The sequence below is a fragment of the Rissa tridactyla genome, chromosome 3 (genome assembly GCF_028500815.1).
Source record: "Rissa tridactyla isolate bRisTri1 chromosome 3, bRisTri1.patW.cur.20221130, whole genome shotgun sequence".
Lineage (NCBI taxonomy): Eukaryota > Metazoa > Chordata > Aves > Charadriiformes > Laridae > Rissa > Rissa tridactyla.
In genome coordinates this window covers 22,091,064-22,103,093 of record NC_071468.1, presented here as the reverse complement: position 1 = coordinate 22,103,093, position 12,030 = coordinate 22,091,064, and positions in this window count along the sequence as shown.

The window sequence follows — 12,030 nt, the reverse complement described above, 5'->3', positions numbered from 1 at the left end:
CCAGGGTACACTGTGGAAGACTCTTTCTACAAAAGACATCCGTAGCAAGAGTGCACAGAGTGATTGTTTGACACCAACAATGGATATGTTTACCAGCTTGTGATCCATTCGTGCCATAGTTGTTTGCAGATGCTCTACAGCCTGAATTATTTATGAATATCTTAACTTAAAGGGCATCAGTTGTAGACATTAGAACAGGGCCTCCATGAGATAGCTGCTGCCACATCAGCTCGTGAAACTTAAAAAAGCTGTGCCTGCAGCATTCTCATCAGTCATTTCTCTTGGTATATGTTTCTACTTTCTAATTTTAAACTTGAAGCTGTCTGCTGAAGAATGACTCAGAGAAAGGATGGTGACTTAGTGTGGAGGAAATTAGAAGTCCAGTCATAGTCAACTCAGACTTTTAACCCTGAGCCTGAGTCACATTAATTGTATGTACCGTAACCCCCACACAAAGATATACAGAGAATCAAACAATTACTTTTTAAAAAGTGTCCGGACTTTCATGAGGGTCTGACTCTGGCTTGGTCTGGAACTGAAAAAGAAGACAAAAGAAGAAAAGGCTCTTCATGCAGTTTTTCCAGTCCTATTTAAAGAAAAAAGCATGCGCAAAATCTTGGCCTTACCATGACAGCAACGTTGTGCTTGGCTTCATTGGGTTATTCAGGAGTCCAAAGCATATTAAGTGTTTGGGATTCTCAGCTGATATGGCAGGCACAAGGTTTCTCACTTCAAAAAGCATTGTCACAGTTGGTCTCAGTTGTTGGCATTCTCAGAAAAGAGGGCAAAAACTGCAAGGATTTGAGGGACAAAGCAGCCTTCTGCCTTATGTTTTTTTCTAAATCAAAAAAGTCTATGAGCAAAACCCTTACCCCATATTAAAGTTTCAAAGTGCTTTTAAAATTAATAAAAAGCTATTTTCCCCCATTTTAGGGAGGACATCTGCAGGAACCTATGGAAAGGAGCTGCTTGTAAAAGGTCACAAACAGCAATGCTGGCAGTAAGAACTTCTGCCTCTCATAGACTACCCAGCAATGCTCTGTCCACTAGAAAACACTGGCCTCCCATCGCGCAGGGGACATTCAAAGCAAATTATGCTTGTAAGATGAATCTTGCTGATTTAGCAATAAAAAGAGCCAGGAGAATTCCTCGTGTTACTGTTCCCTTACTTAAAAATTCATATCTTCTCCTAATTTGTCCCCACCTGCTGTCTCTGACAGACAGAACCTCTGATCATCTTAAGGGTAAAACTAGGATGATGTATTTCTTTAATTTACTTCTCTCTGCTTAAATCTGAACATAAAGATAATTTTCTGTTAGTGATGCAAACCATGAAATATGTAGGAGATCAAAGACTGCACACTTACAGTTGCTGGAATAACTCCAAGTATTCAGAGTGGTTTTAATCTTTTTTTCTCACAACTTTAATTTAGCATCATCTGGGGCAAACTGTCTTTCTGCAAGTTTTGCTAAATATCAAGACAATAAAAAAGAGAAAGAAAGTTATCTGCAATATCCCAGAGAGGTTGTGAGAATTAGAATGGAAATTGTGTCTTTCAGGGTGTGCAGGGATCTTCCCAGCTCACCAGTCAGCTAGTGGCAGGGATGCATCAGACTAACAGAGAAAATTACTGAATTCTTTTCTTGGAAGTGTTCCTCCTCTCCCCTCTCCGAACACATAGACGTAGTCACCGTCTCCTCTTCACGTAATCTTTTTCAAAAGATTAGAGAGGAAGTTGGTGTCCTTTGGAGGCTCTCAGGACCCATCCTTGATGAGGCAGGTTTCACTATCCAGATCCTTCTCTGCAGTGCTGCACTTTGTAACTCTCAATAAGTGACATTAAAGACAGGTCTGAGGAAGGAAGGTCAGACCCCAGGATGGGAGAGGCAAGGGGAGATGTCCCTGCTTCTTGAGGAGATAACATATCCATTGCTTCTCGGACTTTCTTTTTTAATAACTGCTTGCAGCAGCGCAATTGTACCCAGGGCCTCCTTTGCAGTAACAACTAAGATGTACTCTGTTACTGTTAAGAACTAAGCAGTGAGCACTGCAGCCATTATATGAGTTACCATGTGACTGCTCCTGCTGAAATCAGTGACTGCTCTTATCCCACGTCCAACAATTCCTGGATCAGCCTAAGGCAATAGTCCTGCTGCACAGTCACAAAATTATTTCTTTCATCAGTTGCAGAGAGTACTTCCCAGGTTGGATCACACAGCAGTACTACCCTCAGTTCTCCTCCCAAACATGGAAGATGGCAAGTCCCTTAACATTGTAATGAAGAATAATTTCATAAAAGAAAAGTGAGCCTTTGAAACTCTAAATGGGGCCAAACAGGGTTCCCTATAGGAAGGAGCAAGCCCACATGAAAGTCCCAAAATAAGATATGCCTCTGCCACTCCTGAAATCTGAATTTTTCTATTTTCAAAATAGAATTTTTCAATTTTCATATCAAACCTAGAAAAATATAACAGCCTGTTGTCTGCTACACTTTTCCTTGGGTTAAATGGAAAAGAACCAGAAAGAAAAATCATGAGACTACCTTCTCCATATACATTACATCTAACAACTAGTCTGCCTTCACTCATTGTGATAGTGGCTCTCCTTCTCTTCGAAAATTGCTTCATCAGTGGAGCCCTGAATTTTCTTTGCTGTTGCTCTACCTCAGGGGAGAACTGTTACTCTAAATTTGAGACCTGGCCTGAGATGAATCTGTTCTATGGACACAGTCATTTATTCAATTACACAGGCTCTACTTCTTTGGATGAGTTTCTGGTGATAGGAGAGCATGGATTTGGAGGAAGCTCTGTTTTTAAGAAGTCCAAATCCCTAGAGATCAGATATTCATGAGACCTCAACCACTCTACATTAAACAAAAGGAACATCTTCTGCCCCCAGTGAAATGTGATGATGTTTCCCCTCTCACCATAATGAGCTATTTGAACATTGGTTCAAAGATAACCACTTCTACAGCACTCAGAAAACATTTCAGTAGTTTTCTATACCTATAAATAAGTGACTTGTAGTGCATTAGGCTATTTTCTGGAAGTGAGTCTGGTGAATACTTTTGTGGCTGTTTGCTCAGAAAAGGTTTCCTCCCATTTATTAGCATTCTGTCCAGCAAAATTGCAGACTAGTCATAGCCCACTAAGTCAGACTACCTGAACACAGAGCAAATAGTTCATGACAAACTTCCAAATCTGAAATGAAGTGATTCACAATAACTGAAAATAGCTGGCTATTCATAAATGACTTACAAAGAGAACAAACGTTAACCTTTGGAAAGTCACTTAGTACTCAGTTGGTCATGATGTCTTTTTTTTTTGCCTCTTAAAATAACAAGAGCAATCAAAAAAGCAAAACAACCCTTGAAAGACAAGCAACCTAATCTCAGAGAGATGAATCTTTAGATCATGCATGAAACACCCATTGCTGGCTCAGCGCATTAATTACTTTGTTTATTTCTGCAAGAGGTGGGAGTCGTGAGCCAGAAGTAAGAAACAAGGCCAGAACCAGCACCAACTTGCCACTAGCAGTAAAAAAATGTAAAGAGGCTGCTCTAACTAGGCATTTCCAAATCTACAGGGGTCTCTCTTTGCCAGTTACCTCAGCTTTCTTACTCTTATTCTACCTGGCTCCAGATAGGTCTTCATCGCATGTTCAGCTGAGCATCTGAGCATTATTTTTTAGTTCAGTAAAAAAGTGTCTAACATCTCTCATTTCTGATATTTTTATTTCATCTGTCTTTTCCCCTAGAAAAACAGTCTGTGTGAATTGAATATTTGAGACAGCCTTGAGCATGATTCATGATTCCATCTGAGTAATACATAACTATCTTTCTCCTCATCTCTTGCGTGCTTTTTCTGATGTTCTGCTACCACTGTGGCCTTTCATATCTCATCTGAGCCTAGCCTGTGAGTCTGAAGAATTATTGGCAAATAATAGTGTTACAATTTTCATCTCTTTATAGGGAGCAATTTTTCAGATTAGAACTATATAATGAAGGTAAAAAACTCGTGATACCTACAATACTATACCTAAACTGCACGTGTGCGTGTGCGTCCCTGCCCAAGGATGGCCTGTACTCACCTGGTGGTGTGGAGGAAGACACCATTAATGATCTAGACTGTTGTGGGGGTGAAACTTCACTGAGCGTTTTGAAGGATCACCTGTATTATTACTACAGCTTCATCCATGACCAGTGAAGCAAATGGTTCTGTCTGTCAGTTATTAGTACCCCCAGAGCTAACAAAAAAAAACCCTACGTCCAAAATACTGACATCTTTTGATTTCCTTTCATCACATGTCTTAAAATCCTATGTCTTTGGAGTTGGTTTTAGACCAACATATTGAAAAGATTTTAATTATATATTTCCTTTTGCTTCTGCCACAGGATATAGCATTAAAAAGAACTTAATGGGCATAATACATATAGATTTTTAGCAAGGCTTAGCTTTGCTCTTCTCTGCTTTCGTAAGATGTGGAATCATAGAAATCCAGCTCCCATTCCATTAGTTTGATTGGACCCAGGGGATTGCACTGCATTTACCTATCTAACACTGCAAAGCTTTTGGTATAGAGGGGGAGGGAATGTTTCCACAGATTCACCTGGCCAATACAGGCCTGCACCCTGCAGAGGGGACCAGGGGATTCCTCATTTAGGAGGCTAGCAATAGCTACACAGATGCCTGCATAGATCTTTAGCTGATACACTGAGTTGTACCATGTCAATGCAGAGACTCAGCATATTCCTGGCCTGGGTTGATAAGGGTGATGAGGAATAAAGTTAAAGTCTTACAATGTAAACCATCTTCACAGCAAATGCTGGATCAAGCTCCACTAAAATTCAACAACCAAACTGAAGTGATTCAGTTCAATGACCTCAGCTTGTTGACTGCAATATGTAACCTCTAAAAGGTTTCTTACACGTGACCTGCTAGCAAAGCCATTTCTGAAGTAACAAGATTGAATCCTGGCAGACCAAGCAATTTCAGCATTTTAATGTGATCAACACCCGGATTTGTGAAATAGACACATTACACACACAAAAAAAAAAAAACAACCCACAAAAAAAAAACAAATATAAACCTTTCCTAACTCTGCCCTTCAGACCACTGAGAAGCAAGCAGTGAAGAGCAGCATGGATGCTGTTTAGATAAAAGAGGACATTTAATGTTGGTGCCTACAGAGAACACAACAGAAGTAAGATTTCCATTCCCCACAATTACCGGATCAAACCTTGTACTAATTAGCACCCAGATAGCAAGGCCCAGGGTTACCCAATGCCCTAAGAGACCCCACAGGGTGGGAAGGATCCTAAGGTGGAGGAGGGGAATTAAAAACTTCCTTTAATTGTTCTGCTTGTGTCTAATGAAAGTTACAACCTAGCAGGTTTTCGGCAACACATACTGCTGGGGTATTATTTTAAACTTTGCTTCCTAAATCAAATAGCCTACTGTTTCAAAGCAATTTTGTTCCCTATCCTAAGGATTAGCTCAAGCATTAACAAAGTGGGCCACGGAGGGCTGTGACAGAGACGGCGTGTGGGCAGTGCTTTTTCTAATTTGACCTCTTTTCACAGAAATGAGAGGAAACTCTGATCTGAAGCTGACATTTCCTTAGAACATCACCCAGCTTTCCTAACACTGGGACCACAATTCACTGATAACAGGGCTTTGAAGTAGCTGGAGCAGAGCCAGGAAACACTGGAAGTATTCTTCAGAGAATATCTGTTTCAGATTACCCCAATTTATAGTAAGCCACACATGCTAACTTTAGCATTTCTTTTGCCTTTAAAGCTTTTCGTCTTCTGGCTGATTGATCTAGAGCCTTTTCCTTTGGCTCAGTACAGTAACATTTCTTGGCCAAACACTGCATTCCTACTTTGCATCCAATTTCTTCCCTACCATGTGTCACTAAGTTCACTTATCTTTCTCATCCTCTGACCCACATTAACTTTTGCAAATATATGATTTTGCTGGAGTTGAAGCAGAACCTGTGGCAAACATGCAATGAATGAGGCTAAGCAGTCACATTTCATGGTTTCTTTATTTTGTTTCTTCACACCTGCAGTACTGAGTCTTCCAGTTCTCCTCTTCCCCTCCTCTCCATTAAAGGCTACATAAGGGTAACTCATAGACTGTAGTTAGGTTTTTCTAGTCCCATTTGAATTCAATTGGAGTTGTATATCCAGCTTTCATAGCAGGTAATGCAAATCAATAGGAGCAGCCCTGCAGGGAAAAACACTTGTTGCTGAGGATCTGCCATCCACTGTACGTACACCTGAGGGCATGGAGTTTCCTCATGCTAAGTCTAGTCTGAATCCAGGTACTGACCATTCATTTGCAGCTGCAGGGTTTTATGTGCATGTCTTCCAGGTTGGTTTCATACAAAAGGAATCCAGCTCATGAGCATCACAACCTTGGGCTGCTGCAAATCAAAGCTCAGAAAGAGGTGATGGCTGGTAAGGCTTTTCCGATCCAGACTGTAACACCAGTACAGAAGCACTATTTGGTCCTTTGGAATTCTTGGCTAAGAAAGGGTGCCAGACTTATAGAAAGCATGACTCTCACTGCCCAGCCTAGCCATGATTTCTAGGGCACAAATGTTGACAGCCTAACAGAGCCTTTTAAAACAATTCCACAAGCTTGTGGAACAATCAATGCCAGTATGGTTTAGCATCTAACCTATGGTGTGAAAGAGTCTATAACCTGCTATGAAGCTCTGAGACACTCTTTTTACTGTTCCCCATCTGAACTTAGCATCAATTAGTGTTACACAGAGCAAGAAAAGTGAATAGCAGGCTATTCTACCATCAGGCACTTGTCTTGGAAAGACAGTCAGCGTTTATACAAATTCTGAAGTTCAACACATCATACCAAAACAATGACAGAAGTAACCCATATAAAACCATCCCTCCATTGTCAAATACAACACACACACCTCTGTCTTCTAATAGGAAGACAATATTTCCTTTTGTCACTATTGCAAATAACTCAGGATGCTTTGCAATCTAAACAAAGTAGAAATTGTGAGCTGGGCTCCGAGACACTTACATTTTCAGTTGCTATTTTTTGGCCTGTCATCTACCGACTTCGATAATTTCCTCTGTCAGGAACATAAAAAGTATCTGAAATGGTGGGAAGACCAGCTCATTCAGCAGCAAGGAAGGGACTTTACACACGGCAGGTTGTTGCTTGTTGCTCTTTCTCACAAGCCACAAAGTAAACACAATAGAAAAGCACACATCCATTTGTGCATCCCACTAACATCAAGGGTCATGTGCACTGCAGTCAGAAACTGCACTAGGTTGGCCACTGGATGCTGGAAGCAGTCTGGAAATGTAGAAGCAGCTTTTCAAAAGGGGAAAATCTACATAGCAGTTTGGGATTGGGTGGGCAAGCATCTAGAGAGCTCCAACTAAATCTGAGCTCTACCATTAAGCAAAAGGCAGCCTCATGTACTCCCCTGGAACCAGGACTAACTCCCCTCCATTTCCAACCCTTCAGCAGTTCTCATTCTTATATAAAATACTGTTCCCACTGGTTTCTGTGGGACTTCCTGTAAAAAAGTTACTGCTGAACATGAGTACAGATACTCACCCAGTGAGTAGTGCCAGTAAAATTTGGGAGAGCGCAACTTCCCTGCTGTTATCATGTGTTTCCGCTCTTTCTATCCTTCTCAGGAAATTAGACTACAAATTCACAAGAAGCTGTTTCCTGAAATTTCTGGGTTTTCCTTACTGTCATGAGAGCAGCCAAAAAAGTAAAAATTTTGGAAACAACAAAAATGGAATTGATCTATTTTCCAGATTGATGCAACTTTTTGAGATCAAGTTTACCTACATTTATCTTCACTGAAACAGTATTTCTCTTCGTGCATTTGATTTTGAATGGAAAAAATATTTAATTACCAAAACGTGATGGACGAGAACTGATCTCACCAAGAAAACTGGAAGTCTTTCATTTCATGTTGACCTACGTGATGATTTTTCCTTCCATTTTTCTGTTCAAATGTAATTGTTCAGACAGCCACTTGGCAGAAGGCTTTACTGTTTTTAAGGAAAAAATTCACTTGATATCAAAAGCAGTTGGGGAAGCAAGCTATCCTGTTGGGGCAGAAACTCACTGAGAAAACACGTGCCTTAAAATTAAATTGGGTAGGAACTGCACTCTCTAGAGTGACCTAAGAAATTCAGAAAAGGTGCAGACTGTCCTTTTTCCTGATTTTGGTTGCCATCAACTTCATTTTCCCAATTTTAACATTTGCAGCACCTGAAAAGTTGTAATTAATGACAATCAGAGGCCGCTATTCAATGACAGTCAAATGACAATTTTGGTACGTCCTGTTTGAATTTCCTAAATAAAGACAAACTAAAGTTAGAGAAGAAATGGAAGGCTCCAAGAAAGAGGCATGTGTCTGCTTGATAGCAGTGGTCTTACACATCTACTGTGTTGTGAGGAACTTAATATTTGGTACATTACAGCTGGTGAAGTGTTACCCGAATGTATAACCCAGAATTAAACTACCTTCTAAATTGGAAAAGCATGTTATTAATGATGACAAGCTTCCCACACAGCACTTTAACCACTCTTTTCAGAAGCTACCATCTAGCATATGAGTATGTCATAAACTCCCTAAGTACCATGATGTCAAGTAGAGAGGAGTGGTTTCATCAAGGTCACAGAAAGGTTGCACAGGGAAGGTGAAAACCGAGTTTAGTTCTCCTGTGTCACAGTAAAGAGCTTTGATAGCAGGCCATCATTTCTTACTGATGTCAGACTCTGTAATAAATGATGTCTCCTTGATGGGGAACTGCCCAATCTGACATCATTAGCAGCTCTGGAAAAGCTAAAAGGCTCCGTCGTGTTTTGTTTTTAATTGAGCATGAAACCGTCTTGGCAATAATACCAAAAAAATCCTTACACCCAAATAAAATCTGTTTGGATTGGCTGGTCTTCATGAAGTGATTCAGAACAACAAAGCTGCACCTTCTTTCTTCATGTCAGCACAGTTGTCAGGACTAAATATTGTGGGCTGCATGTCTTTGAATGAGACTGATTGCACAACATTTGCAAAAGCGCAAAACATTTGAAATGCATCTTGTGTGGGAAGAAAACAAATGGATCAACCCTCCTCCCCTTTGAATCTATTTGGATCATTGTAAAAACAGATAAACTGCTGAGTAGAAGACAAATAAGTAGGGTCATTCTTGCAGGGAAGCGTGCTCATGTCACGTTCACCCTGAGTAAAACTAATATATCCTCATACGGCTTTGGAAAGATTTCTCCTTCGTTCCCCAAAATGAACAGTTGACAGTACCTGAGCTCAATATTTAGAAATAAAAGCACCTTTCTAAATTTAGGAAAAATAGCACATTAAACCCTGAACTTCAAATCATCTTTAATGGCACCATTTTTCTAGTGATCATTGTTCTTGCTAGAGCATACCACTCACATTAACACAGGCTTTTGAAGATCAGAATTCAACAAATACTGAAAGAAGTTTCCCCCATTCGTTCCTGACTCCTCGTTCCCCAGCTCATGAAGGCGTTCCACATGCTCCATATGCCACGTGCTTCAATTTCCAGAATGTATATTATCCATAATTGATTTAATCCCTCAGCATTAGGAATCATAACTGTAGAATAAAAGAAACGGATTGTGTCCGTTTCTTGTTCTCCTCACCCCTGTAATACATGCATTTTACACAGATGACAAAGATGTTTTTTCTTCTGTCATCAGATTTGTTCAGTAAGAGCCCAGCCCTACCACATGGGAGTTTTACTGCTCACTTCAGCAAGAGCGAGGTCCCAGTTTGCGACTGTATATCTAATGGAGCATTTTCACAGATGTCTTAAACAAATCCGTGAGGTGCCTTTGAAAGGGGTGCCTTGCCTTTACCTCATGTGTGTTCTTGTTGCCTTCCCTGTATACATTCCAGCAACAGTGTGGCCCTGCAATCAGCCAGATCAATCAGCTGAACTGGCAGAATTGGAACTCTAACAAAAAGTTAAAAAAAAAAAAAAAAAAAAAAAAAGGAAACTTTTTTAGCCACATCAGCTTGCTGCATGATCACTACTGACAAAGCAAGGGATGCGTGTGGGCATCTCATTAGATGCAGTGGCAAAGGTGGAATATTCAGTTCTCTTACTGCTTGAATTCAGCTCTTCTTTGGAGGGTCATCAACAAGAAACATCTTCCAGATGTACTTTGCCCATCCTTTGCTGATAAGTCAAAGCTAGATCATCACTATAGAGGTCTGAACTTAAACCAGCTAACAATTTGTCCTATTATAGCCAGTCTCCTCCTGAAGCTGAATATATTAGGTAGTTATCCAATAAAAATGAAATATATCCTCACCACCAGTCACTCCTGGTTTCATAAAGGGCAAAGCAAGAAGATGTATTCTTAATCACATGCCTGACTCAGCAAAACACGTTGTGCTTATCTTTTCTTCAGCCCACAGCCATTATTCAACTGTAATTATGACTCTTCCCCTGAAATAGCAATTTCATCTATGATTATTATCACTGCTTTTTTTTTAATGGCAAATAGCATCTACCTTTGTGGAATGTAGGAGGACTGTTTTCCTTTTGATATTAAAAAGTCCTCTTGCAAAGTAAACATTGGCTGAACATCAGAGTTGGCATATGGTTTAGGAATGCAGCCTTGCACAAAGCCAGAGGCTTTTCAGAGCATTAAAAGAAACCTCAGGCATTGGAGTCATCCCCAGGAAGCAGATGAAAACGATGTGTACACGTGTCAAAATGCCAACTTCAACTGTGTGAATATGTCAATATGATTTGAGCTGGTAGGAAGGCAGGGGCTGTATGGAACAATAAAAAACACTTTTTAAAAGGCTGTTTTCTAAGATGGATTAAATGCATTTAAAAAAAAATAACTTTAAAAGGTAACACATCAAAAAAAAATCCCCACCACCAAAATGAAAGCTGAAGTAGAAATTAAGAATGGGTCCCTAACTGCTGCTCTTTAAAACAAGGTTAGTAATTGCAAGCACGCAAAAAAATCTAGAATGTTATACACTTTGTTCATTTCTAATTAAGACCTCAGTGTTATCTTAATTTTCTCTCCATTCCATATCCTTTGTTTACAAGTTGGAAAGTCTCACCAGCTGTCCCAAGCTGTTCTTAGAGCAGACTTTGTGGAGAAGTGAGCGTTGCTTATAGGACACAATTTCTACACTATAAAGTCTCCAGAACTAATCAATGTTTCTTTTCTCTCCACAACATAGCTACTGTTTCCAACATTATGGGAGACTATTTTCCCTACCTTCACCATACTATGAGGTAGTGGCAAAATTAGCTCTGTCCTAGCAGGTCCCTGCACTGTCATGTCCTTCTGGTGCTCAGAGAACCCATGTGCTCCCACAGTGGTGGACTCGGTCCTGCTATTCAGGAGCTGGAGAGGAACAGGAGCTAACACCATTGCCACAGTCTCAGGTGTCTTTGCATAACTCAGCAACTCACCTAGAAAACCCAGCAGATATGAAGAGATGGGCAGAATAAGCCCCTTATTCAGCAAGGGCAACCTGCTAGGTCTCCAAAATGGTAACATCAGAAGTAGAGCTAGGCAGAAAATGGAAAAGAAAGCCATAGAAGACAACTTTTCCGCAGAAGCATTAGGATCAAAAAATATCCTGTTTCTGAGCTACTGGCCCAGGCCCTTGAGGGCCATGTAGTCATAGCTGTCCATCCTCCTCCAGGACAGAGTTTAGAGTTTATGCTGGACTTTGCCTTGCCATGGCGCACCGTGGTGTCCACCTCTCAGAAGTGAGGTAGGCAGTCACAGGGCACTCTCATCAGCACTTGTCTTGATGAGATATCCCAGGTCAGAGGAGCTTGGCTCAGAGATAACACAACCACTGCAGCAGCGTGCTACAACCCAAAGGAGACTGATGTTAGGCTTTGAGAATCTGCAGGGTAATATGTTTTCTGTCTTGATTTTCCATTTCCAGAAAAAAAACAGGCATTTTTTTGTGCATACAAACAAAAACATATTTCTCCCTCA